Below are 24,889 nucleotides of genomic sequence, written 5' to 3' on the forward strand. Positions count from 1 at the left end.
CTTGCCACTGAAAGAGACAGGCTAGTAAATTTAAGTTGGTCACAAATAAACTAGTTCTGGTTCCACGGAGAAGTCCAAATAGATACTGGTCTGTAATTCCATCCTTTTTTTTTTTTTTTTTTTTTTTTTATGATAGTCACAGAGAGAGAGAGGCAGAGACACAGGCAGAGGGAGCAGCAGGCTCCATGCACCGGTGCCCGACGTGGGACTCGATCCCGGGTCTCCAGGATCGTGCCCTGGGCCAAAGGCAGGCGCTAAACCGCTGCGCCACCCAGGGATCCCTGTAATTCCATCCTTTATGTCATGAGCTTGCTTTTCCATACTGAGGATGTCTAGGCATCCATAAAAAACATGACTTAGTAATCCAGACAGAGTGCTATTGATGAAAGAAGAAATAAGTCAGTGGCAGAAAACAGAGAGCTTGTAAATAACTCCAATAAATGTAGTTAACTGACCTTTGACAAGCAACAAGGCAATACAATAGAGAAAAGACAGTCTCTTCATCGAATGGTGCTGGAACAACTGGACATCATATGCAAGAAAAGTAAATCTAGACACAGATATTATAGCCTTTACAGAAATCAACTGAAAATCACAGAGGTCAATATAAAACAAAAAAACTACAAAATTCCTAGAAGATGACATAGGAGAAAACCTAGATGACCTTGAGTTTGTCGATGGCTTTTTACAGAGTCATTATCCATAGGGGGAAAAAAAGGTAATGTGCTCTAAGGGATCCATGGGTGGCGCAGCAGTTTAGCGCCTGCCTTTGGCCCAAAGGCGCGATCCTGGAGACCTGGGATCGAATCCCACATCGGTTCCCGGTGCATGGAGCCTGCTTCTCCCTCTGCCTATGTCTCTGTCTCTGTCTCTCTCTCTCTCTCTCTGTGACTATCATGAATAAAAATTAAAAAAAAAAAAAAAACTTCTGCTCTATGAGAGACAATGTCAAGAGAATGAGAAGACCAGCCACAGACTGGGATAAAATATTTGCAAAAGACACATCTGATAAAGAGTTGTTATGCAAAATACACAAAAACTCTTAAAAGTCAACAATAAGAAAACAAACAACTTAATTTAAAAATGAGCCAGGGGCACCAGGGTGGCTGAATCAGTTAAGCATCTACTCCTGATTTCAGCTCACGGCGTGATCTCAGGGGTGTGAGATGGAGCCCCACACTGGGCTCTCATTTGCCTATGCTCTTTCTCCAACAAACAAACAAACAAACAATGAGCCAAAGACCCTAACAGACACCTCGCCAAAGAATATACACAGCTGAAAAGTGAACGTATAAAAAGATGCTCAAGGGATCCCTGGGTGGCGCAGCGGTTTGGCGCCTGCCTTTGGCCCAGGGCGCGATCCTGGAGATCCAGGATCGAATCCCACATCAGGCTCCCGGTGCATGGAGCCTGCTTCTCCCTCTGCCTATGTCTCTGCCTCTCTCTCTCTCTCTCTGTGACTATCATAAATAAAAAAAAAAAAAAAAAAAAAGATGCTCAACAACACATGTCATCAAGACAATGCAAATTAAAATAGCAATGAGGGGCACCATCTGTCTTCAGCTCTGGTGATGATCTCCAGGTCCTGAGATGGAGCCCCTCATCGGGTTCCCTGCTCAGCAGGGAGTCTGCTTCTCCCTCTCCTCCCTGCTCATGCTCTCTCTTGCTATTTCTGTCACTGTCTCTGTCTCTCAAACAAATAAATAAAATCTTTAAAAAATAAAAATAAAATGGCAATGAGCTACCACTACACAACAATTTGAATAGTCAAAATCCAGAATATGGATGATACCAAATGCTGGCAAAGATATGGAGCAATAGGAACTCTCACTTATTGCAAAATAGTGCAGCCACTTTGGAAAACAATCTGGTGGTATCATGCAAAACTAAGCATACTCTTATCATATGATCCAGCTATTACAAAGGAATTGAAAATTTATGCCTACACAAAAACCTATACACACATGTTCGTAGAAACTTTGTGTTCATAATTGCCAAAACTTGGAAGCCACCAAGTTGTCTTTCAGGAGGTTAATGGTTAAATAAACTATGATACATCCGGTCAATGGAATATTATTGAGTGCTAAAAAGAAACGAAGACATAGAAGAACCTTAAATGCATATTAGTGAGTGAAGAGGTAAGTCTGAAAAGGCTATACACCAGATGATTCCACCAATATGACATTCTGGAAAAACAAAACTATGGAGGCAGTAAAAAGATCAGCAGTTGGGGAGAAATGAAGAGGTGGAGCACAGGGGATTTTTAGGGCAGTGAAACTATTCTAAGTGATACTGTAATGGTTGATAAGTAACATTATGCATTTGTCAAAACCAAAAAAAGTATACAACACTTTTACAGGGTTCACACTTTCTCACAGTGATGAACCCTTATGTAAACTATGGACTTTAGTTAATAATACATTAGAATTGGTTCATCAGTTGTAACAAATGCACCTCACCAATGCAAGATGTTAATAATAGGGGGAACTGGGAAGGGGGAAGAAATATATGTTCTTTCTGTTCATTTTTCTGTAAACCTAAAACTGCTTTTAAAAAATAAAGTCTATTAAGGTGCCTGGCTGGCTCAGTTGGTAGCGTATGCAGTTCTTGATCTTAGGGCTTTGAGCTCAAGCCCCACATTGGGTATAGAGATTACTTAAAAATATATAATAAAAAAATAATAAAGTCTTTTTTTTTAAAGCACTAAACAGGGATCCTTGGGTGGTGCAGCAGTTTAGCACCTGCCTTTGGCCCAGGGCGTGATCCTGGAGACCCGGGATCGAATCCCACATCGGGCTCCCGGTGCATGGGGCCTGCTTCTCCCTCTGCCTATGTCTCTGCCTCTCTCTCTCTCTCTCTCTCTCTGTGACTATCATAAATAAATAAAAATTAAAAAAAAAAGATATTCAGTTCTGATTGTGTCAGATTCACCGTGAAGTGTTCTCTTTTAAATAAATAAATACATAAATAAAGCACTAAACATAACAGGAAAGATTGGCCATACAGACTTCTTACAATTTAAAACGTCTTTTCATGGGACACTTGAATGGCTCAATGTTGGACATCCGACCCTCAATTTTGGCTCAGGTTATGATCTCGGGGTCATGGGATCAAGTCCCACTGGACACAGTCTGCTTGTTCTTCTCCCTCTGCTCCTCCCCAATTCTCTCTCTCTTTCTCAAATGAATAAATAAAATCTTTAAAAAAATAAAACCTCTATTCATCAAAATATAACATTAAGAGAATGAAAAGACAAGAAGTTATGTGGAATAAGACATTTTACATGGATAAATCATACAAAGGACTATTTCTAGACCATATAAATATCTCTTATAAATTAATAAGAAAAAATTGACAGACTCAATTATTTTTAAGAGAGGATAAAAGACATGAATAGATTTTTTACAAATGAAAATATCCAAATGGCCAATGACCATGAAAATATGCTCAGCATCATTAGTTATCAGGAAAATGCAAGTTGAAAATAAAACAAGGTATCTCTACACACACTCCAGAATGGCGAAATTTTAAAAGGTTGACAATACCAAGTATTAGAGAAGATATAGACTGCCAGAAACTCTTAAAATGCTATGCAAACTGGCAAAACTACTTTGGGAATTTTGTTGCCAAGAAAGGTAAGCATACATACACCTACTCTATAACTCAGCAATTCAACCTCTAGGTGTAAATCCAAAAAAATGCATACATATGTGCACAAAAAATACTTACAAGAATATTCATAGTACATTATTCTTAATAGAATCAAATGAGAGGGTACCCAAATGTCCATTAACAATGGAATGGGTAAATAAAGTATATGCATAACACAATACAGTAGTGAGTTTGTGTTACACATATTTCTATGTGTAACAACATGGTTGAATTTCAAAGATATAACATTTAGCAACAAAAAGAGTACATACTATATAATCTGGTTTATTTAAAGTTCAAAAACAGGCAAAACTAATTTATGGCAAGAGAAATCTGTGTAGTAGTTACCTTTGGAGATGGGACACAAAGTAGGCCTTTGTAAAGTTGGTAATGATTAATATCTTGCTTTGTGCGATAATCAAGCTGTATACTTAAGATTTGTGCCCTTTCCAGTCAATATGTTAAATTTAAATAGGTAAAACTAAAGATACATGGTTGCCTAAATCAACCAACCGTAAATTAAAGCCATGAGCCATAAAAATTCCTAGGTTACATTTAATCCTACCATTGCAATAAAGAATTATTTCTTCTACATTACTATTCAGATGGGGTCACTATATGTGAATCTTGAAACTAAGACTCCAAGCTATCATTCCTGACTCTCTGGTAAATGGCAAGAATTTCCTCACACCAAAATTCACTCTACTATAGACACTCCAATATTACTCTGATGCCCAACAAATTATTAATAATAATAGCTAACATTTTAAGGACTCTTACTATGTGCTCATACTGAGTGCTTGCATGTATATTTATTTGCATGCATATATATTTAAGTCTGTCATTAACCCTAAGAGACAGGTATTACTAAGCTACTTTACAGATGAAAAAACAGGTTAAGAAAACTTAATAAATGTTCCTCAGGTCATTGAATCAGTCAACATCCTTAGTTACATTTAAAAGCAACCAAAAGTTCAGTTGAAGCAAAAAAGAATGTATTGAAAGGTCATTGTGGGGTACCTGTGTGGCTCTGTCAGTTGGGTGTCTGCCTTTGGCTCAGGTTGTCATCCCAGGGTCTTGGGATTGAGCCCTGCATTGGGCTCCCTGCTTAACAGGAAACCTGCTTCTCCTTCTGCTGCTCTCCCTGCTTGTGCTCTGTCTCTGACAAATAAATAAATAAAATCTTCAAAAATAAATTTAAAAATAAATAAACAAAAGGTCACTGCATAACTCCCAGAATTGCCAGGATGGTGAGTTGAGGCCTCTGCAGTCATGAACCATGTCCCAAATCAAGACATTGAAAGTTAATGCCCAGCACTGGACAGGACGATCCACTCTGCCAGCCAGAAACTCAGACACAGCCATCACCAGAACTGCCACCGCTCTGCAGGGCATCACCAGAACTGCCACTGTTGCACCAACGAGGATGACTCAGTTTCCACTGCACCAATCACATTAAGAGCACACAATTCATGTCCTAGGGCAAAAAGGAATGGTATGTGCACATTTCTAAAATCAGAAGTGCAGGGGTTCTGGCAAGCAGGGATCTGAACCCAGCTGGATTGCCTCCAAAACCCAGGTCCTCAACTCCTATGCTAGGCTGCCTCCACTTGTGTGATGTTACTTTACCATTTGAAGAACCACATTAGGCGAACAAGTATGAAAACCTCCAACAACACTTCATGCCACCATACCATGTAGATCAGAAAGCTTCAGCAATCTCTTGCTTGACTAATTCAGAAAGACAGAATAAAACTACTCATATGTAAATTGAGCCTCTAAAATCAAATGCTTCACTAAAGGCAGGCACAGAGGACCTGGTAGGACATCTCATCAAGACCCACCAGGCACCATGTGAAACCATGTGGCCACATGCTGACTCAGATTGGCGGTGGAGAAGGCGGGCCACTTCTGAGTCACCAAGACCACATCCTGCCCCTCCCTCATTTTTTCCCCTGGAAGCTGCCCATCAGTCTTCTTGCTGAGCTCTCCACCCAGGCATGAGGCTCAGGTATTTGTAGCACATGTCTATGAAGCTCAGAAGTCCCATTTTCCAGGAACATTTGGCCCTGGTTCTGTCAGGGGCGTCTGGGTGTGAAGCTGGCTATGACTAAGTGTGAAACTAAGAGTCCGCATGAAGACTCTGGGCTAGATTCTAATCCTTTCTTATTTTTCACTGTGTTGTGGCAGGCACAACATAACTAACATTGCATATATTTGTGTTCTCCCTGAAAATTGTGCCATAGATGCGTATTCATTATAGCCAGAGACGAAACAGGCATTTCATCCTGTTCTGATTCATCTTAGAAAAATGTGTGGTAAGCAATTCAAAATCCCCCCCCCCCATCTACTTTCAAATAAAGAACAAGAGGAAAAGTCTTCTTCTTCTTTTTTTTTTCTTTTTTGGTAAAGGCAATTTAGTAAAATTTGTATCTGTTGGGGTTTTTGTTTTGTTTTGTTTTGCTTTGTTTGAGGTTTTTTGGCTTCCACTGAGGACAGTAGTAGGAGTAGGATAACAAAAGCTGAGGTACTCAGTAAATGGAGAGATGTGAATGTGGAGGAGTCTGACCTTTATTCTGTAGGCAGGAAGTAATTCATACAGGTCTTTTTAATCTAATTTATTTTTAACAATTTTTAAGTCAAATACAAACAAACAGAAAAGTAAATTTAATTTAGAAAATAATAAAATCTGTGCAAGTACCACAAGTGACAGGATGAAGGTGGTAGCTAAACAGTTGACCCTCAAACAATGTAGGGGTTGGGGTGCTGACCACCTTCCCTCAAGCCCTCAATCCCCACACAGCCAAAAATCCAAGTATAACTTTTGACTCCCCAAAACCTTAACTACTAAGGTTAGATTCTGTTGACCAAAAGCCTTACCAACAGCAGTCAATTAACATATATTTTGTATGTTATATGTATTATATAGAGTATGCTTACAACAAAGTCAGCTAGAGAAAAGAAAATTAAGAAAATCGCAAGGAAGAGAAAATACATTTATAGGATTGTACTATGTTGAAAAACATCCATATAAAAGAGGACCCAGGCAGTTTGAACCCGTGTTGTTCAAGGGTCTACTGTACTACAATGGTAATCATTTTGCAATTTATAAGTATATTGAATCAACACATTGTATACTTCAAACTATGCAATATTACATGTTAATTATATCTCAATAAAGCTGGGGAGAAAAAAGAAATAAGAGATTGTGAGCACTAGAAAATTCCCTAGTGGCATTTAAAAAAATTATGATAATAGAGACAAAGCATAAAGCATATATGTCAGTTTAACATGCTGTCCCCTTCAAGGCCATAAAGTCTAAGATCAACAGCATCCCAAAGGTCTCCTGAATTCACCGCACTAATCACAAGTCCCTTCTTCACTCAGCTAAGGCAATTACTACCCTAACACCTGGAATAATCATTTCATTTCTTTTTTTTTTTTTTTTATGGTTTTACTACCTAGCTATGCATCCCTAAATAACACATTTTAATTTAGCTTTTTTTGAACTTTAAGTGGCATCATACTTTGTTTTCTTTGTTTTTTGCTTCTTTTACGTAAGAATATTTTTTGAGCCATCCATGTTAATGTTTGTACTCTATAGTCCATTCACTTTCTTTATTGTAAATATTCCATTGCATGAGTATATCACAAATTGTTTATCCATGTTATATTAGTTAGACATTTGTGTTGTTTCCAGCTTGAGGCTGTTACAAACAATGCTGTGGTATATTTGTATGTGTGTGTGTGTGCATGTGTATAAGAGAAAAAAGAGGATTAGGAAGATCTATCTAGCAGTAGTGTGTAAGTTGCACTCAAATAAAGAAGGATCAGGGAATTCAGTGGGGTTCATCAGTCATACAAGACTAACACTGAAAGTCAGTGATTAACAGAGTGAATAAGAGACAATAGATTCATAGGAGTAGTTTACCAAGTAAAAGTTATACTTATTTAAAATTTTAATAAATACTGCTACATTTCATTTTTAAAGGCTTTATTTTAAAAAAGGCTTTGAGACAGCCCAGGTGGCTCAGCGGTTTAGTGCTGCCTTTGGCCCAGGGCATGATCCTGGAGACCCTGGATCAAGTCCCACATTGGGATCCCTGTATGGAGCCTGCTTCTCCCTCTCTCTCTCTCTCTCTCTCTCTCTCTCTCTCATGAATAAATAAATAAAATCTTTAAAAATAAAAATAAAAAAGGCTTTATCAATGTATATTCTCACTAAAGGATTGTGTATGAATGAAAATGCCCATTCTTCTACATTTTTGTCAACTTAAGATATAATCCACCTTTTTAAATGTTTGCCAAAATTATCAGGAATATTTTAAATTTTATTTTTTTTAACTTTAAAAATGTAAATCTTTTTACCTTTTATTTTCTTAATTCTTAGTGAGTTTGAGCATATTCTTACATTTTTCCATCAGACTATTGTATTTTGTATATGAATTTCCTATTCATATCTTTTGCCCATTTTTCTATCAGCTGTTTCTTGACTTTCTTGTTGATTTGGGGGAACTCAATAAATTTTTAATATTAATACTTTTATTATCTATATTGTGAATATATCTACCTATCTATTGTCTTTATGTTCACAGTGTCTTTTGCTGTACATATATATTTTAATTTTTGATGTATTCACTTGGCTAGGATACAGTATCTAGTTATTCAATCAAATACTAATCTTGGGTTTGCTGTAAAGGTATTTTTCAGATGTAATTAAAACCCCTAATCAGTTGACTTTAGGTAAGGAAGATTATCCTGGATTATCTGGGTGAGCCTGATTCAATCAGATGAAAAGACTTAGAAAAGAACTGACGCTGTTCCCAAAAGAAGATATGGTTCCAACATACTTATGATATTCCCTTTCTGAAGACCTGCCCTGCTCATTTCAGACTTTCTTAACCAGCCCCAACAATCACACAGATCTATATATCATCTATCTATCTATCTATCTATCTATCTATCTATCTATCTATCATCTATCTATCTAATATTTTTATTTATTTATTTTCCCTATTGGCTCTGCTTCTCAGGTTGAACCCCGACTGATATAGTATAATATTTTTACATAGCCAGTCTACCATTCTTCTCATTTATAGCATCCTGATTTCATGTCTTGCTAAGGTAGGTTTTATACAAAGATGTACGCAAATCATGTTCATGCAGCCTTGGCAGTAATGGCTAAAAACCGAAAAGTTCTCCTTCATTCCCCTTGACCATACCTTTCTCATCTAAAGATACCTATTGTCAATAAGGGAGGGGGGATATATTTTACTGGCCTACATTTTTAAATTTTTTTTATTTTACCTACATTCAATTAATTAACATATTGCATATTATCAGTTTCAGAGGTAGAGTTCAGTGATTAATCAGTTATATATAACGCCAGTACTCATTATATCAGGTGCCCTTCTTAATGTCCATCACCAAATTTCCCATTCCCCTACTCCCCACCCCTTTAGTAACCCTCAGCTTGCTTGCTATAGTCAAGAATCCCTATGGTTCATCCTCCTCTCTGATTTCATCTTGTTTTATTTTTCTCTCCCTTCATTTTTGCTCCTCTGTTTTGTTTCTTAAATTCCACATAGAGTGAAATCATATGATAATCATTTTTCTCTGATTGACTTATTTTGCTTGGCATAATGCCCTCTAGTTCCATCCATATCATTGCAAATGGCAAGATTTCTTTCTCTCAAGATTTCTTTGCATGGGGGTGCAAAGATACAGATGCAGTGAAACACTGGAACACCTGCACCCCAATGTTCATAGCAGCAATGTCCACAATAGCCAAGCTGTGGAAGGAGCCTCAGTGTCCATTGACAGATGAATGGTTAAAGAAGATACGGTATATATATATATATATATGTATATATATATATATATATACAATGGAATATTAGCCATTAGAAAGGATGAATACCCACCATTTGCTTCCACATGGATGGAACTGGAGGGTATTATGCTGAGTGAAGTAAGTCAATTGGAGAAGGACAATCATCATATGGTTTCACTCATAGGGGGAATATAAGAAATAGTGAAAGGGATTATAGGGGAAAGGGGACAAAATGAGTGGGAAAAATTAGAGAGGGTGACAAAACATAAGAGACTCCTAACTCTGGGAAACAAACAAAGGGTAGTAGAAGAGGAGGTGGGTGGAGGGATGGGGTGACTTGGGGACAGGCACAGAGGAGGGCACTTGACGGGATGAGCACTGGGTGTTATACTACATGTTAGCAAATTGAACTTCAATAAAATAAATAAATAAATAAATAAATAAATAAATAAATAAATAAACAAACATGGGGGTGCATGTGCCCCATTGAATCACTATGTTATCTCCTTTGAATAAATACCTAGTAGTGCAATTACTGGGTGGTAGGGTAGCTCTACTTTTAACTTTTTGAGGAAACTCAAAAAGTTTTCCTGTTTTCCTGGCCTGCTTTTTATGTAAAACCTAATAGTCTGTGTGTGTGGGGAGGTGGTATGCGTAGGGGTGTAAAAGTCTACAAAGTTTCCCAGAAGAATATATCCTAATTTAATGACAATAACTATCTGTAGATGGGGAAGGGTTGGTAGAGACAAATGAAAGAGGACTCTCAGGGCTCTTGTACTTTTGATTGTCTAAATCTTATACAATGAGAATCTATTTGTATTTAACTTGGGTCTTTTTTTTACCATCTTAATTTATAAGTACAGTTCAATGCTGTTAAATAAATACACACAGTGATTATTTCAAAGGGCAAAAAATACTTCATAAAAGTTATCAACAATGACTGCAATATTTTAACGTTCAGTGACCAGGAAATGACTTCATTGAGATAAATAAATATGCCAAAAGCAAGACGGTTTATTACAAGCATTACCAACTTCAAAGTCTTTAAATACCTGGCTTATGTAGAAGAGAAGATAAAAGAAATGTTGAGTGTGGTGTCTACCTAGGGTGCACACTCTTGGCCTAAATTTCAAAAGCCTATATAGTCCAAATAAAACATACCTCCAGGCCAAATTTGCCTTATAAGCCATATGTATATCACCTTTGCAACTGTGTAGGAAAAAATGAGGTTGCTTTAAAACCAAGAGTGATAGAATTTGAGCCTTAGAGAAATCTAAGAATCACAGAAAACTATGACTCTAGAAAAAACATTTGTCATGTTTTTAAATTTGAGTTGAGATGGTACAAGAATGGATAGTAGCCTGAGAATACAAGGTTGGCTCAACAGCCAACAATCAAGTAATGTAGGTTGAAAGATGTTGGTAGAGTATGAGGATCCTAGGTTTTCCTCATTCCATGAATACACTAGATACCTGTCAAATCATCCTAAATACCCAGTAACTTACCTGAAAACTGGCAAACAAACTTCACAACTAAAAGTAGAAAAAAGACCCACATCAAAGAAGGTAGTAAGTATGGAGATGCAATTTGGGAGAAAAATAGTTCATAGCCACTGCAGAAAGGATGGAGCCACAATCACAGAGAAGGACAAGAGACAGACTAGCACACAGAGGGGCACATAGAGAAAACAAATCTGCATAGCAATTGGTTTGGAAAGCAAGAGGAAATGAATTTTTTGATTTCTCGCAACCAAAAGAGCTTAAAGCCTGGAGTTTTAAAGATCAGTGGACATGGCTGGGATACAGCCCAGAGGGCATTGCACTGATCTTGGAGAGAAGCCAGGCAAACAACCAGTAGACATACAGTGTGCATACAGCAATCTGAAGTGCACCTGGCACATATATTGGGGAGGTTATTTGATCATCTTGCAGTGCATTCCAGGGAGACAGCATTCACAGAGAGACCCTTCCAGGAACAAAAGTACTGTCCAGTGCCATTTTCCTCTCTTGCCCCTCAGCATAAGCACCAGGCCATCTGCAAGAACCAGCACAGCACCAACACTTATTACCTAACTTGCTTACACTAAGTCCTGCCCCCACACACCATGGTGGAACTGCCTCTCTTAATTATGTTTGCCTCAGTAACAGCACAACAAGCCCCCTCCTACAGAAGATCAACCCAAACCCCTGCTCATACTATGTCTCCCAACCCAGGAGTTATGTAAAGCTTTGGTTCTGGTGGTGGTGGTGACAGGTCTCATTTCATAAGCAGAGAACACCTAGTTAAAATATGCCACATTCAGGCCAGGGACCAAACACTGCCCACAAAAGGCAAAGAGAGCCTCTGCAGACAAATTGCCTGAAGGATAAAGTGGCCAAGACAAAATAGCAGAGCACACACAGCACAAATTGGAGATACTCCTGAAAACACCAAGCCCTTAAGAACAGGAGACACCACATGACAGGACACTACAGTATTTCTTCTTAATAAGACCATTACCCTCAAGAACAGAGACATAGCTGACTTCCTAACACAGAAATAGACACAGCAACTTAGACAAAATAGAAGACAGAGAAATTTATCAAGAACAGAGACATAGCTAACTTCCTAACACAGAGAAATAGGCATAGAGACTTAGATAAAATGAGAAGACAGAGAAATGTATCTCAAATGAAAGAATAGGACAAGGCTACAGCCAGGCATATAAGCAAAACAGCTATGAACAACATGTCTGATAGAAAAATTAAGGTAATGATCATAAGGATACTCATTGGAATTGAGAAAAGAGTGGAAGACATGAGTGAGACCCTTAATACAGAGATAAGGAAAAACATAACAGAGATAAAGGGCTCAATAAATGAAATGAGAAACATGCTTGATGGAATGAACAGCAAGATTTCTATCCGCAGATGAATGAATTAGTGAACTAGAAGATAAAGTAAAGGAAACTAACAAAGCTGAACAAAAGAGAGAAAAAAGAATTATGCAAAACAAGATTAAATTTAGGGAACTGAGGAACTCCATCAAACATAATAACATTCATATTATAGGAGTCCCAGAAGAAGAAGAGAGAAAAAGGGACAGAACATTTATTTGAAGAAATAATAGCTAAAAATTTCCCTAATCTGAGAAAGAAAATAGATATCCAGATCCAGGAGGCACAGAGAACTCTCATCAAAATCAACAAAAGCAGAAGTACACCAATTACAATTACATATTTAAATTAAATTAGCAAAATATAGAGATAAAGAAAACAATGTTAAAGCAGCAAGATAAAAGAAGATAGTAACTTCCAAGGGAAAACCCATAAGGCTAGAAGGAGATTTTTTAGCAGAAACTTTCCAAGCCAGAAAGGAATGGCATGATTACTCAAAGTGCTCAGCGGGAAAAGTCTGCAGCCAAGAATATTCTATCCAGCAGGGTTATCATTCAGAACAGGAGAGAGAGTTCCCAGACAAACAAAACAAAAGGAGTTCATGACCACTAAACCAACTGAGCAAGAAATATTAAAGGGAACTCTGAGTGGGAAGAAGAAACCAATAGTGTCCATATAAAGGTAAAAGACACAAAAGCAGAAAAAAAAATATTTCTATTAAAAAAATCAAAGAACTCACAAAATAAAAGGATATAAAATATAAAAACATATTACTAAAATGTGGGGAAGAGAGGAGTAAAGAATGGATTCAAATCTAAATAACTATCAAATTAATATAGACTCCCTAATGCAAGTAGAGGTCATATACAAACCTAATCGTAACCATATATAAGAATAAAGAGAAAGAAATCCAAATATATTACTAAGGAAAATCAGCAAACCTTGAAAGAGAAAAAGATAAGAAGGGATCAGATAAAAATCTTTGGAAAAACCACAAAACAAATAATAAAATGACAACAAATACATATCTTATCAATTAATTACTTTGAATGTAAATGGACCAAATGCTCCAACCAAAAGACACAGCATTACAAAATGGACAAAAAACAAGAACCATCTATATGCTGCCTACAAGACACTCATTTTAGACCCAAGGACACTTGCAGATTGAGAGTTAGGGGTTGGAGAATCATCTATCATGCAAATGGCAAAGGAAAACCAGAGTAGCAATACTTATATTGGATAAAATAGACTTTAAAACAAAGAGTGTAACAAAAGACAAAGAAGGGCAGTATATAATAACAAAGAGGACAATTCAACAAGATTTCACAGTTGCAAATATTTATGTACCCAGCATAGGGACACCCAAATACATAAAACAGCTAATAACAAAAAGGGACTAAATAATAATATGATAATAGTATGAGACTTTAGCACCCCACTTACATCAATAGAAAGACTATCTTAAAAAACCAACAAGGAAACAATGGCTTTGAATGACACACTGGAACAGATGGATTAACACTGAACAGATATCTTCAGATCATTCCATCCTAAAACAACAGAATACACATTCTTTTCAAGTACACATGGAACATTCTACAGAATAGACTGCATACTAGCCCACAAAAAAAAAAAAAAAAAAAAAAAAAAAAAAAAAAAAAAACTTTAACAAATTCAAGAGGATTAAAGCCATACCATGCTTTTTTTTTTTTTTTTTTTTAAATCAAGCTTCTTTTCTAGTCACCAAACCTATGAAATTAGAATACAAACCTACTCACACACAGGAAAAATCTGGAAAGACCACAAATACATGAACTTACTACTAAATAATGATTGAGTCAACCATAAAATAAAACGAGAAACAAAAATTATGTAGAAACAAATGAAAATGAAAACACAACAGTCAAAAATCTTTGGAATATAGCAAAAGTGATTCTAAGTGGAAAGTTTATCCCAATACAGGCCTACCTCAAGAAGGAAAAAAAAAATCTATTTTAAATAAACAACCTAATCTTATACCTAAAGAAGCTAGAAAAATAACAACAAACAAAACCTAAAACCAGCAAAAGGAAGGAAATCATAAAGATTAGAACAGAAATAAATGATACAGAAACTAAAAAGAGAATGGAACAGATCTATGAAACCAAGAGCTGGGTCTTTGAAAAAAATCAATAAAATTGATAAACCTATAGCCAGGCTTATCAAGAAAAAAATAAATAAAAGGACTCGAATAAATAAAATCACAAATAAGAGAAGAGAGGAGCAGTGTAAAGAAGAGGCAAGAATGACCCCCGGACTGGCCAAAGCCCGCGTGCCGCTGCATCCCTGCGTCCAGTGCTTACGACCTGCTGCCGTCACCGCCATGCCCAAGAGAAGGGGATGCTGAAGGGGATGCTAAAGGAGATAAAGCCAAGGTGAAGGATGAGCCACAGAGAAGATCTGCAGGGTTATCTGCTAAACCTGCTCCTCCAAAGCCAGAGCCAAGCCTAAAAAGGCCCCTGCAAAGAAGGGAGAGAAGATACCCAAAGAGAAAGAGGGGAAAGCTGATGCTGGCAAGGGTGGAAAGAACCCTGCAGAGAATGGAGATGCCAAAACAGACCAGGCACAGAAAGCTGATGGTGCTGGAGATGCCAAGTGAAGTGTGTGCATTTTTTATAACTGTGCACTTCTGGTGACTGTACAGTTTGAAATACTATTTTTTATCAAGTTTTATAAAAATGCAGAATTTTGTTTACTTTTTTTTTTAAGCTATGTTGTTAGTACACAGAGCATTTCATTGTTGTTTTGGGGGAAGGGCATATGTCACTAATAGAATATCTCCGAAGCTAGATTGATAACAAGGGAAAAAACACCTTTTCCTTCTAGTTTTGAGAAACTTCCTCTTGGCTCCCACGGGGATTCCTTGATATTGACACACATGAGCCACCTTGGTGGTGTGGAAAAACTAAAATTCATCTTTTTATGTCCTCTTCTCCCTCTTTGCCTTCAACATAGACTTGACTCCCTTAAACCCAGAGACCTGTTGGAACCTGACCCCAAGAAATGGTTCCTAATATGTCAGGCAACCTGGACTTTACAGTGTCACCCCTGAGACAGTGTCCCTCAAAAGAGTTTTTTAAGCTTGTGGATCTTCAGATTGATAATTCTGCCATTTTCATTTCATTTCCTGAAAGTCAGGGTCAGCTTGTGAAAAGTTGTTAAACAACATGCTAAATGTGAACTGTCAACCCTTACTTTAAACTTTCCCTGTTCAGAGCATCACATGGAGACTTCATTGGGTTTTATAGTGGCTTTCTGATTTTGGTAGTCCATTGAAGAAGGGAGTTTAAAAGTTGTATACTGTTAACGATCGTCTGCCCATGTTCTGCCTGAAATACCATGATTGTTTATGAAAAGTATCTTTAATAAAGCTGGATACAGTTTGGCTTGAAAAAAAAAAACAAATAAGAGAATAAGAGAGGAGAAATAACAACCCACACCACAGAAATACAATTATAAGAGAATATTATGAAAAACTATATACCAACTAATTGGACAAACTGGAAGAAATGAATAAATTCCTAGAAACATATAAACTACCAAAACTGAAACAGGAAGAAATGGAATATTTGAGCAGACTCATAACCAGTAAAGAAATTGAATCAGTAATGAAAAAACTCTCAATAAGGACGCCTGGGTGGCTCAGCGGTTGAGTGTCTGCCTTCGGCTCAGGACCTGATCCTGGGATTCCAGGATCAAGTCCCACATCAGGCTCTTGCATGGAGTCTGCTTCTCCTCCCTCTGCTTATGTCTCTTCCTCTCTCTCTGTCTCTCATGAATAAATAAATAAAATCTCAAAAAAAAAAAAAAAAAGAAAAAACCTCCCAACAAAAAAAAGTCTAGGACCAGATGGCTTTCTAGGCAAATTCTACCAAACATTTAAAGAAGAGTTAATACCTATTCTTCTCAAACTATTCCAAAAAATAGAAAAGGAAGAAAAACTTCCAAATTCATTCTATGAGGCCAGAATTCCCTTGATATCCAAAACCGGATAAAGATATCACTAAAAAAGAGAACTACAGGCCAATACCACTGATGAACATAGATACAAAACTCCTCAACAAAACACTAGCAAAACAAATTCAACAGTATATTTAAAAAATCAGCCATGGGCACCTGGGTGGCTCAGTTGGTTAAGTGTCTGACTCGATTCTAGCTCAGGTCATGATCTTGGGGTAGTAGGATCAAGTCCCATTTCAGGCTCTGTGCTCAGTGTGGAGTCTACATGAGATTCTCTCCTTCTCCCTTTGCCCCTCCCCCTGCTCATTCTCTCTCTCTCTCTCTCTCTCTCTCTCTCATTAAATAAATAATTTTAGGGGATCCCTGGGTGGCTCAGCAGTTTAGCACTGCCTTCAGCCCAGGGCTGATCCTGGAGTCCTGGGATCAAGTCCCATGTCAGGCTCCCGGCATGGGGCCTGCTTCTCCCTCTGCTTGTGTCTCTGCCCTTCTCTCTCTCTCTCTGTCTATCGTGAATAAATAATAAAATCTTTTAAAAAAAATAAATAAATAATTTTAATGATATTCAAGTGGGGTTTATTCCTGGGTTGCCGGAGGGTTCAATATTTGCAAATCAATCAACATGAAACACTACATTAATAAAAGAAAGAATAAGAACCATATGATCATTTATATAGGGGAGAAAAGACATTTGCTAAGGTACAACACCCATTCATGATAAAAACATTCAACAAAGTAGGTTTAGAGGGAACATACCTCAACATAATAAAGGTCATATAGGCAAAACCCACAGCTAATATCATCCTTAATGGGGAAAAAAACACTGTTTTTCAGGTCAGGAACAAGACCAAGATATCCATCCACTCACACTCCTTTTATTCAACATAGTACTGGAAGTCCTAGATGCAGCAATCAAACAACAAAATAAATAAAAGGCATCCAAATCGGTAAAGAAGATGTAAAACTTTTACTATTTGCAGTATGACATGATGCTCTATATGGAAAACCCTAAAGATTGCACCAAAAAACTGCCAAAACTGATAAATGAATTCAATAAAGCTGCAGGATATTAAATCAATGTACAGAAATCTGTTGCATTTCTATACACCAATAATGAAGGATCAGAAAGAGAAATTAAGAAAACAATCCCATTTACAATTGCACCAAAAATAATATCTCAGAATAAACCTAATCAAAGAGGTGAGGGACCTGTACTCTGAAAACCATAAAACACTAATGAAAGAAATTGAAGACAACACAAAGAAATGGAAAGGCATATCATGCTCATAGATGGAAGAACAAATATTGTTAAAATGTCTATACTACCGAAAGCAATCTACACATTTAATGCAATCTCTATCAAAATACCAACAGCACTTTTCACAGAACTAGAACATACAATTGTAAAATTTGTATGGAGCAAGAAAAGACCTGAATAGCCAAAGAAACCTTGAAAAAGAAAAGCAAAGCTGTAGGCATCACAAAAAAAATAGTTCCATCTACTATAGCATCAAAAGGATAAAACATTTAGAAATAAACAAAGGAAGTGCAAAACTTGTATTGAGAAAACTATGAAACATCATGAAAGAAACAAAAGACAATGTAAATAAATGAAAAGATGTGTCATTTTCATGGATTAGATAAGATGGATACACTCATGTCCATTGGTAATATACAGATTCAATTCAATCTTTATCAAAACTCTAAGTGGCTTCTTTACAGATGTTAACAAACTGACCCTGAAATTCATACGGAAATCCTAGCTACCCAGAATAGGCCCCAAAAATCTTGAAATAGAAGAACAAAGTTGGAAAACTGACATTTGCCAATTTTAAAACTTACTACAAAGCTACAATAATGAAGATGATATTGGCATAAAGACAGACATATAGGGATGCCTGAGTGGCTCAGTGGTTGCATTGTTGAGTGGCTCAGGTCTGTCTTTGGCTCAGGACATGATCTGGGATCCTGGGATCAAATCCCACATCGGGCTCCTCACAGAGAGCCTGCTTCTCTCTCTGCCTGTGTCTCTGCCTCTCTCTGTGTGTCTCTCATGAATAAATATATATATATTTAAATTAGACAGACATATAGATCAATGGAATAGAATTTAGAGTCCAGAAGTAAAGGCTTGCATTCACAATTAATTGCCATGACGATTCAGTGGGGAAAAGACAAAAGGTTCTGAGACAACTGTATATCCACGTGCAAAATAATAAAGTTGGATTTTTGTCTCACATTGTATATAAAAATTAACTCAAAATAGATAAAAAAATAAAAACAATGAGCCAAAAAATAAATAAAAACACTGAGCCATCCAGGTGCCCCTGAACTGTACACTTTAGTGAAGTGTATAGATATGATTGAGATGGCAGTTTTATCTCAGTAAAGCTTTTGTTTTTTAAAACACAATAAAATTAAGTTAAAGACTGGATGGCAGAAAAAGTGCCCAGTCATAGCTCTTCGGAGAGTGGGATGAGGTAACTATAAAGGTGCATTGCACTATTAGTGGGCAGGTAGAAGCTGGTTACCTCTTACATCCACGTCTTTATATAAACTCCAGGGAGTTCTCCATTTTCTCCTACAGCCCCCTAATCTCAAATTGAGTTCTGTATAACACGGTTTATCATAATCAAAGTGTTGGACCATTCTCTGGGAGTTTTGGCACACTAGAAGATTAAATAAGATCATACATAAAAATCAAGGTTCGGGGTGCCTGGGTGCTCAGTTGGTCAAGCATCTGACACTTGGTTTCTGTTCAGGTCATGATCTCAGGGTCTTGTGTGAGATCCAAACCATGCCCTGCCTCTGCCGTAATGGGCTTTTGCTCAGTGCTGACTCTGCTTGTCCCTCTAACTCCCCTACCCCTACCCCAGCTCATGTGCACACACTCTTTCTCTCTCAAATAAATAGATAAATAAATTAAAATAATAGTAATTAAAAAATCAAGCTTGGGCAGACTTTTGGATAGAGGTACCAGACAAACTTTTCAAAGGCCAAAAAGAAGTCTGAAACAGTGTCAGTCTGTTTATAGCTGTATTTGGAAGCCACACATAGTTTCTACATTCACTTGCCATTGAAAAGACCATTGGTCAATGGCAATGATTGTGTGCCTACTGTATGCCACACACTGTGCCAGGTGCTGGAGACAGATACTGAGTAAAGCAAGTTCTCTGCCTCTGAGAAGTTCCCAGCGTAAAGGGAAGCAAATGATTACATAAGTAATAGATACAGGCTGTAGTGGAAGTCTGGACTAAGCCACTGTGGGAGCAGAGAAGAGGGAACAATTGGCTTTGCATTAGTGAAGCTGAGAAAGCTTCCTGTGATGGTGACCTTCCAGCTAGAGAATGAACAACACCAATAAAAGCCTGAATGCCCTCTTGGCATTTTTTCCTCTGCATATAAAATTCTTGTTATGCTATTAAGCCAGTGTTTATATATATATATATATATAAAATTATCTAAAAACGAAGCTGAATTAAATACCAAAAAGGCACTAAATATAGCTATAAAGCTATTCAAAGAATAAAACATGAGTATGTGGTGTGTTGTTTTTTTTGTTTGTTTTTTGTTTTTTCTTTTTCTTTTCTTTTTTTTTTTTTTGAGTATGTGGTTTGAGACATTTATGGACTTTCTTTATCCTGCATTTTTATAAGAACACAGTTAATTAAGAAAATAATCTATTGTCGACCAGTTCTATTTTGCTTATCAAACAATAGGCTCATTTCTGAATGAAAGACTAAGCTGAACCACAAGATCATTTAATTATAATGCAAGTGGGATGCCTGGGTGGCTCAGTGGTTTAGTGCCTGCCTTGTGTTTAGGGCATAACTCTGGAGTCCTGGGATCGAGTCCCGCATCGGGCTCCCTGCAGGGAGCCTGCTTCTCCCTCTGCCTGTGTCTCTGCCTTTCTCTCTGTCTGTGTCTTTCATGAATAAATAAAATAAAATAAAATAAAATAAAATAAAATAAAATAAAATAAAATAAAATAAAATAATTATAAGATTAGCAGTGACTTCACTACATAGTCTGTGCTTCCTGACTTTAGGCCTGGCTGGGTTTAATTACTCCTGGTTTAAAATTTTTCTTTTCTTAAAATAGTTTAGTATGATTTTCCACAACTTCCCTTGATAATCTGTTTTTTGTCACCTATGGACAGTCTCACATGTCATCCGTCAAGTGAAACAAAGTGGAGTCTTACTGTGCAATTACTATAAAAACAAGCTGGTAACCCAAAAGAATACTAGCATTGGACTTTTCAAAAGGCTGAATTCCTCAGACATTGAAGCTTATCAGCAAATGGCCTGTGAACAATATTTTGCTGCATCTCTGAATAAGCAAAGTGCTTTTATCTTAATATGATTTGTCAAGAAATTTCCCTACCAAGAAAGACACCCCTACCATGTGATTTCCAGGATGACCATCTCCTGCTGTGATAAAATTGAAATTTCTTCTGTCAGTTTAGTGGGAAAGGGGAAATATGTGATAACAGAAAGATTTTTCTTTCAGGAAGCAGTAAGAAACTACCCCCTCATAGAAGAGAGTTTTCTTGCCTTCCATCCTTGGACTTGGCTGCTAATGTCCTAGGAACAGGCAAAAATACTCTCTCACCTCCTATGCCTGGTTACACCCCAAATGAGCCAAACAGATTTACGACTTATATTTGTGAGCTCCCTTTGATTTTGTGTAACTAATAGTGTTATATGGTTTTGTTAAAACTATGTTTGCTGGTCAAAGGTATGACTTTAATTTCAACTCCTTTCTACTTACTTTCTTAAGATTTAGTTCTTGCTTTAATTTCTTTAAATTTAGTGTTTCAATCGCCCCTTCCACCCCCAAGAGGATTGGCTTTGGTATGCTTAAAAAAACAAAAACAAACCCTGATTATGATTGAAACACAGGATGAACTTTGAAGGTATCCAGAGGTACTTGGAAGTGTTTTTCCCAATATAATTTGGCCACAAAATACAGGAGCAGAACAATCTTGGACTTAAATTAGTACTGAAGGTTTACAGACCTTCTACTAGTGGCAAATAATTGTTTCAGTGGAGGACAACTGTGTCACTGGTTTTATGCAAGCAATTTCCTACACACAAAAGCAGAATGTTATTTCTTCTCAAATGAAAGTTTAATTGCATATGACAGCCTTAGAATTCAACCAAGAATTGGGGAAGAGGCCCAATTAGGGATCAGCCATTCTCAGCCCCTACTCCCACCAGCTCTGCCCACCATCCCAGCCTCAGACACTAGCCAGACAGAGCTAATCTAACCCTTCCCAGAAGCCTGTGTGACAGGAGACTTGAAATCAGAGCGTCTCTCAGAGTAAATTCTGACCAAGGTGTTAGTTCATCCTGGCCAACTCCTTCCAGAGAGACCAGAGGTAGACTTCCCCTGAGTCCATGGTTCCTTAGAAGTGTGGTCAGTCCATACCTTGGTGACTCCTTTCAAAGAGGATTCAGCTTGGGCTCTCACTATTTTCAAAGTCTTTGGAAAGTTCATTATATCTTGTGGTGGGACCAAGTCTGAGAAACAGTCAATCTTGGTCAGGTGAACCCTTGCTGACTAGTTTCAGAGCACCTCAATCCATCATTCATTCTTTAAGCGAGTTTATAGGTGACCCATCCAACCATGCAGCCGTAAATTGAATTTTGGCAGACCGTGCCAGCAATAAGGAGCCCACAAGAAAGCAGCAGAGCAGAGTGACCAAAGGCTTGAGCTCTGAACCAAACTGTATGATCTTGGACAAGTGACATAATCCCTCTGTGGCTCAGTAGCCTCATCCATAAAATAGGGATAATAGTATTTCCCCTACAGGCAATTTTGAAGAATGAACGAGTTAATACATCCAAAAGTGCTTAGAATAGTGCCTGAAACACGGTAAATGCCGCATAAATATTTGCTGTTGTGAGTTATGAGCATGGTCAACAGACTGAGGTATTTAAAAATCGGTATGATATAATTAAAAACAAATGAAATTGTACTTCACTAGGCTTCAGCTTTGATTGGATTTCCTAGCATGGAGATACGTTTTTGATTACTATTACAGAGCAACTATTCCAACACTTCTTAAACTGGTCTTAACAGAAGATTATTCCAGGAGATGTTAATTAGGTGTGCCAGAAAAAAAATGTTCCTGCAGCAAACAAATTTGTTTGTTCAGCCATTAAACAAAATTTAACTGATTTCTTGACTCCAGGACTTTTTAGTCTTTCATGTGATACGTACGTTATGAAACACAGGAGAAAGATTTGGTGTGCAAGACTTACCAAGTGTAATTGAATGCAGAATCCTCTGTTCTTAGAGTTCTCTTCCATCTACTAAGCATCCCCAAACTGTGTTCCAGTTCCACTTGGCAACTGACAAAAAGACTATTACATCAAGTTACATTTAAGTCCTTTTCTCCTAATTCCTAATTGGTATGAACAAATTATATCACACTGAAAAAAAATATTCACAGGTGTGGAAACCAATGAGCAGTTTCCAGATGTGGAGTTTTCAAAGACAAGTAAAATCAATAGGTTGTCACTATTTTATCTTACCAGAAAAGATCATTAAGATAAATTGTCATTTATTATTACCATTGTTTCATATAAGAACCAATTTTAACAACCCCCAAAAAATGAAGGAACAATATAACTTAAGGGTAAAGTACCATTATTAAAGTTAAATACATGCAGCCATAATTAAGAATTGAAATAATGATAATTATGATCATTATTGCAAAATTCACTACATTATTTGCATTTTTGTCATTTTGCCTCAAATCAGGGAAAATTTCTTCTTGATCTGTTATTTGGGAATGACTGACATTTAGAGCAGTTTATGGAGCTTGTCAAATTAAACCTATGTAGTTCAGATTTGTTTTATTTTGCAAAATATGGCTTCTTACTTATTGGCCCCATTCGTCACTGTCATGGAGTCCTGCATGTCTGACTGACTATCATGCATATGTCTGGATATCATTATTTAAAGAGATGGTGCTTCTATCTTGCTGGTAGGTTAGGACCACTGTGGTGGTGGGTAGGAGGAATGGACAGGGCCACTCCAGGCATACCACTGACCTATGAACACATCTCCATGCTTTTTTGGGCATCTTGTCCAAACTTACAACTATATCTTCTGGAAATCCCTTCTATAATAAAGAACATGTACCACGTTTGCCTTAATTAAGATCTAGTTCTCCTGTGAGGAGGCTAGAACCTCTGCCGTCTTTCAAGTAGAAGTTATGCATTTCCCCCATTCTTTCCACGTTAGAAGGAGGGGATGATGTCTTCCTCATTCCCTAGTACAATTTCCAGCCCCATCTTGCTCCACTTTTATATAAAAGTTGCCTGAAACACTCCCTTTTCAGATTTTAGGAGTATTCCCCTTCTCATGGTTTTTCTCTCTCTCCTGCTTTTCAGACTCCTTCATAAGATCGTTTCTTTACCATCTGTCCAAATATGGCATTCCTTGCTTTGGTCAGTTACCCTCTTCTTTTTCACTTTATATTCTTTCCCTGAAATTTCTCAATATAGGATCACTTATCATCTAATTTACTAATGAATCTCAGATTTTTATTTCTTATCCAAAGCTTTCTTCTGGGCTTCAGACCTATGTATCCTGCTACTCATCCTCCCCCTACAGATTTCACAGGTTCCTCAAATTCTAACCAACTAACTTCATTTCTTAGCTAAGTTCATAACTAACCTTGCTTCCTTTACCCCAAACCTGTTTCCTATCCCAGACACTGTACCATCAGTCATCCAGCCAATGCTGAAAACTAAGGGACACTTTAACTCTTCTTTTTTCTTCACCTTCCCATGCCCCAGAGCCCAAATCTCATTTTTCCTTGAGATCAATAAAATCTACTTTCTAAGCATCTCTCAAAATTTACCATTTTCTCTTTTTCTGGACTAGCCCCTGCCATCATGCAAGGCTATTCTCTCTTGCTCGCATCACTAGGACTCCAGCCTTGCCCCTTCAGTATTTTCTCCCTTCTGCAGTGACCTTTCTGATTACAGCAACCTCAGACCTGAAACCCTTCAATGGCTTCCCTACCCAACTCTTTAACGTGACAGCAAAGGTCCTTCCTGATCTGGCTGCTGCTTGCTTCTACAACCTGTGCTATTGCCCCTCCATACCCAATGACATTTGGCGACTTACAGAAGCCACACCCTCTTAAGACTCTAGGCCTTTGCACATGTTACTCCCCACCATACACATAAGACCATTTAACCCACATATCCCTTTGCCTGGTTCATTTTTTTTCTAACTTCAGGCCTCAGTTTGGATATCTCTTCCACCAGGAAGTTTTCTCAGATATCTCAACTCAGTATTAGGTTAAGAGCCTCTCCTCTGGGTTTTCATAGTGTGCTAATTGTAGAATTTCCTACAAGAACAATCATTATTTGTTTGTCCACCTTCTCCTCCAAACTATAAGCTCACGAAGACAAAGACCATGTTGTTTTTATTAACCATCTTATTTCTTGAGCTTTGCACTTGGCCAGCTCATAATAGGCACTTGATAATATTTTAAAAAGATGAATTTG

General features: G+C 37.5%; 1 protein-coding gene and 1 long non-coding RNA gene across 5 annotated transcripts in view; one reads left to right on the forward strand and one right to left on the reverse strand.

Annotated features, from left to right (window-relative positions):
• Positions 1 to 24,889, reverse strand: part of LOC140609066 (uncharacterized) — a 308,391-nt gene that overhangs the window by 240,389 nt on the left and 43,113 nt on the right. Inside the window, exons 1-2 of one of the 4 annotated variants that reach the window (XR_012011050.1) lie at positions 5,281 to 5,503; positions 4,672 to 4,812 (exon numbers count right to left, since the gene is read on the reverse strand). The gene's annotated coding sequence lies outside the window, so the exon portion shown is untranslated. Of the gene's footprint in view, positions 1 to 4,671; positions 5,066 to 5,280; positions 5,504 to 24,889 lie in introns of those variants that run through there. The other 3 variants (XR_012011049.1, XR_012011048.1, XM_072784185.1) reach the window with 3 other exon arrangements.
• LOC140609071 (uncharacterized) overlaps positions 1 to 24,889 on the forward strand; it is a 47,061-nt gene that overhangs the window by 20,288 nt on the left and 1,884 nt on the right. The gene's annotated exons all lie outside the window — the stretch shown is intronic.

Source organism: Canis lupus, chromosome 18, assembly GCF_048164855.1.
Source record: "Canis lupus baileyi chromosome 18, mCanLup2.hap1, whole genome shotgun sequence".
Classification (NCBI taxonomy): Eukaryota; Metazoa; Chordata; class Mammalia; order Carnivora; family Canidae; genus Canis; species Canis lupus.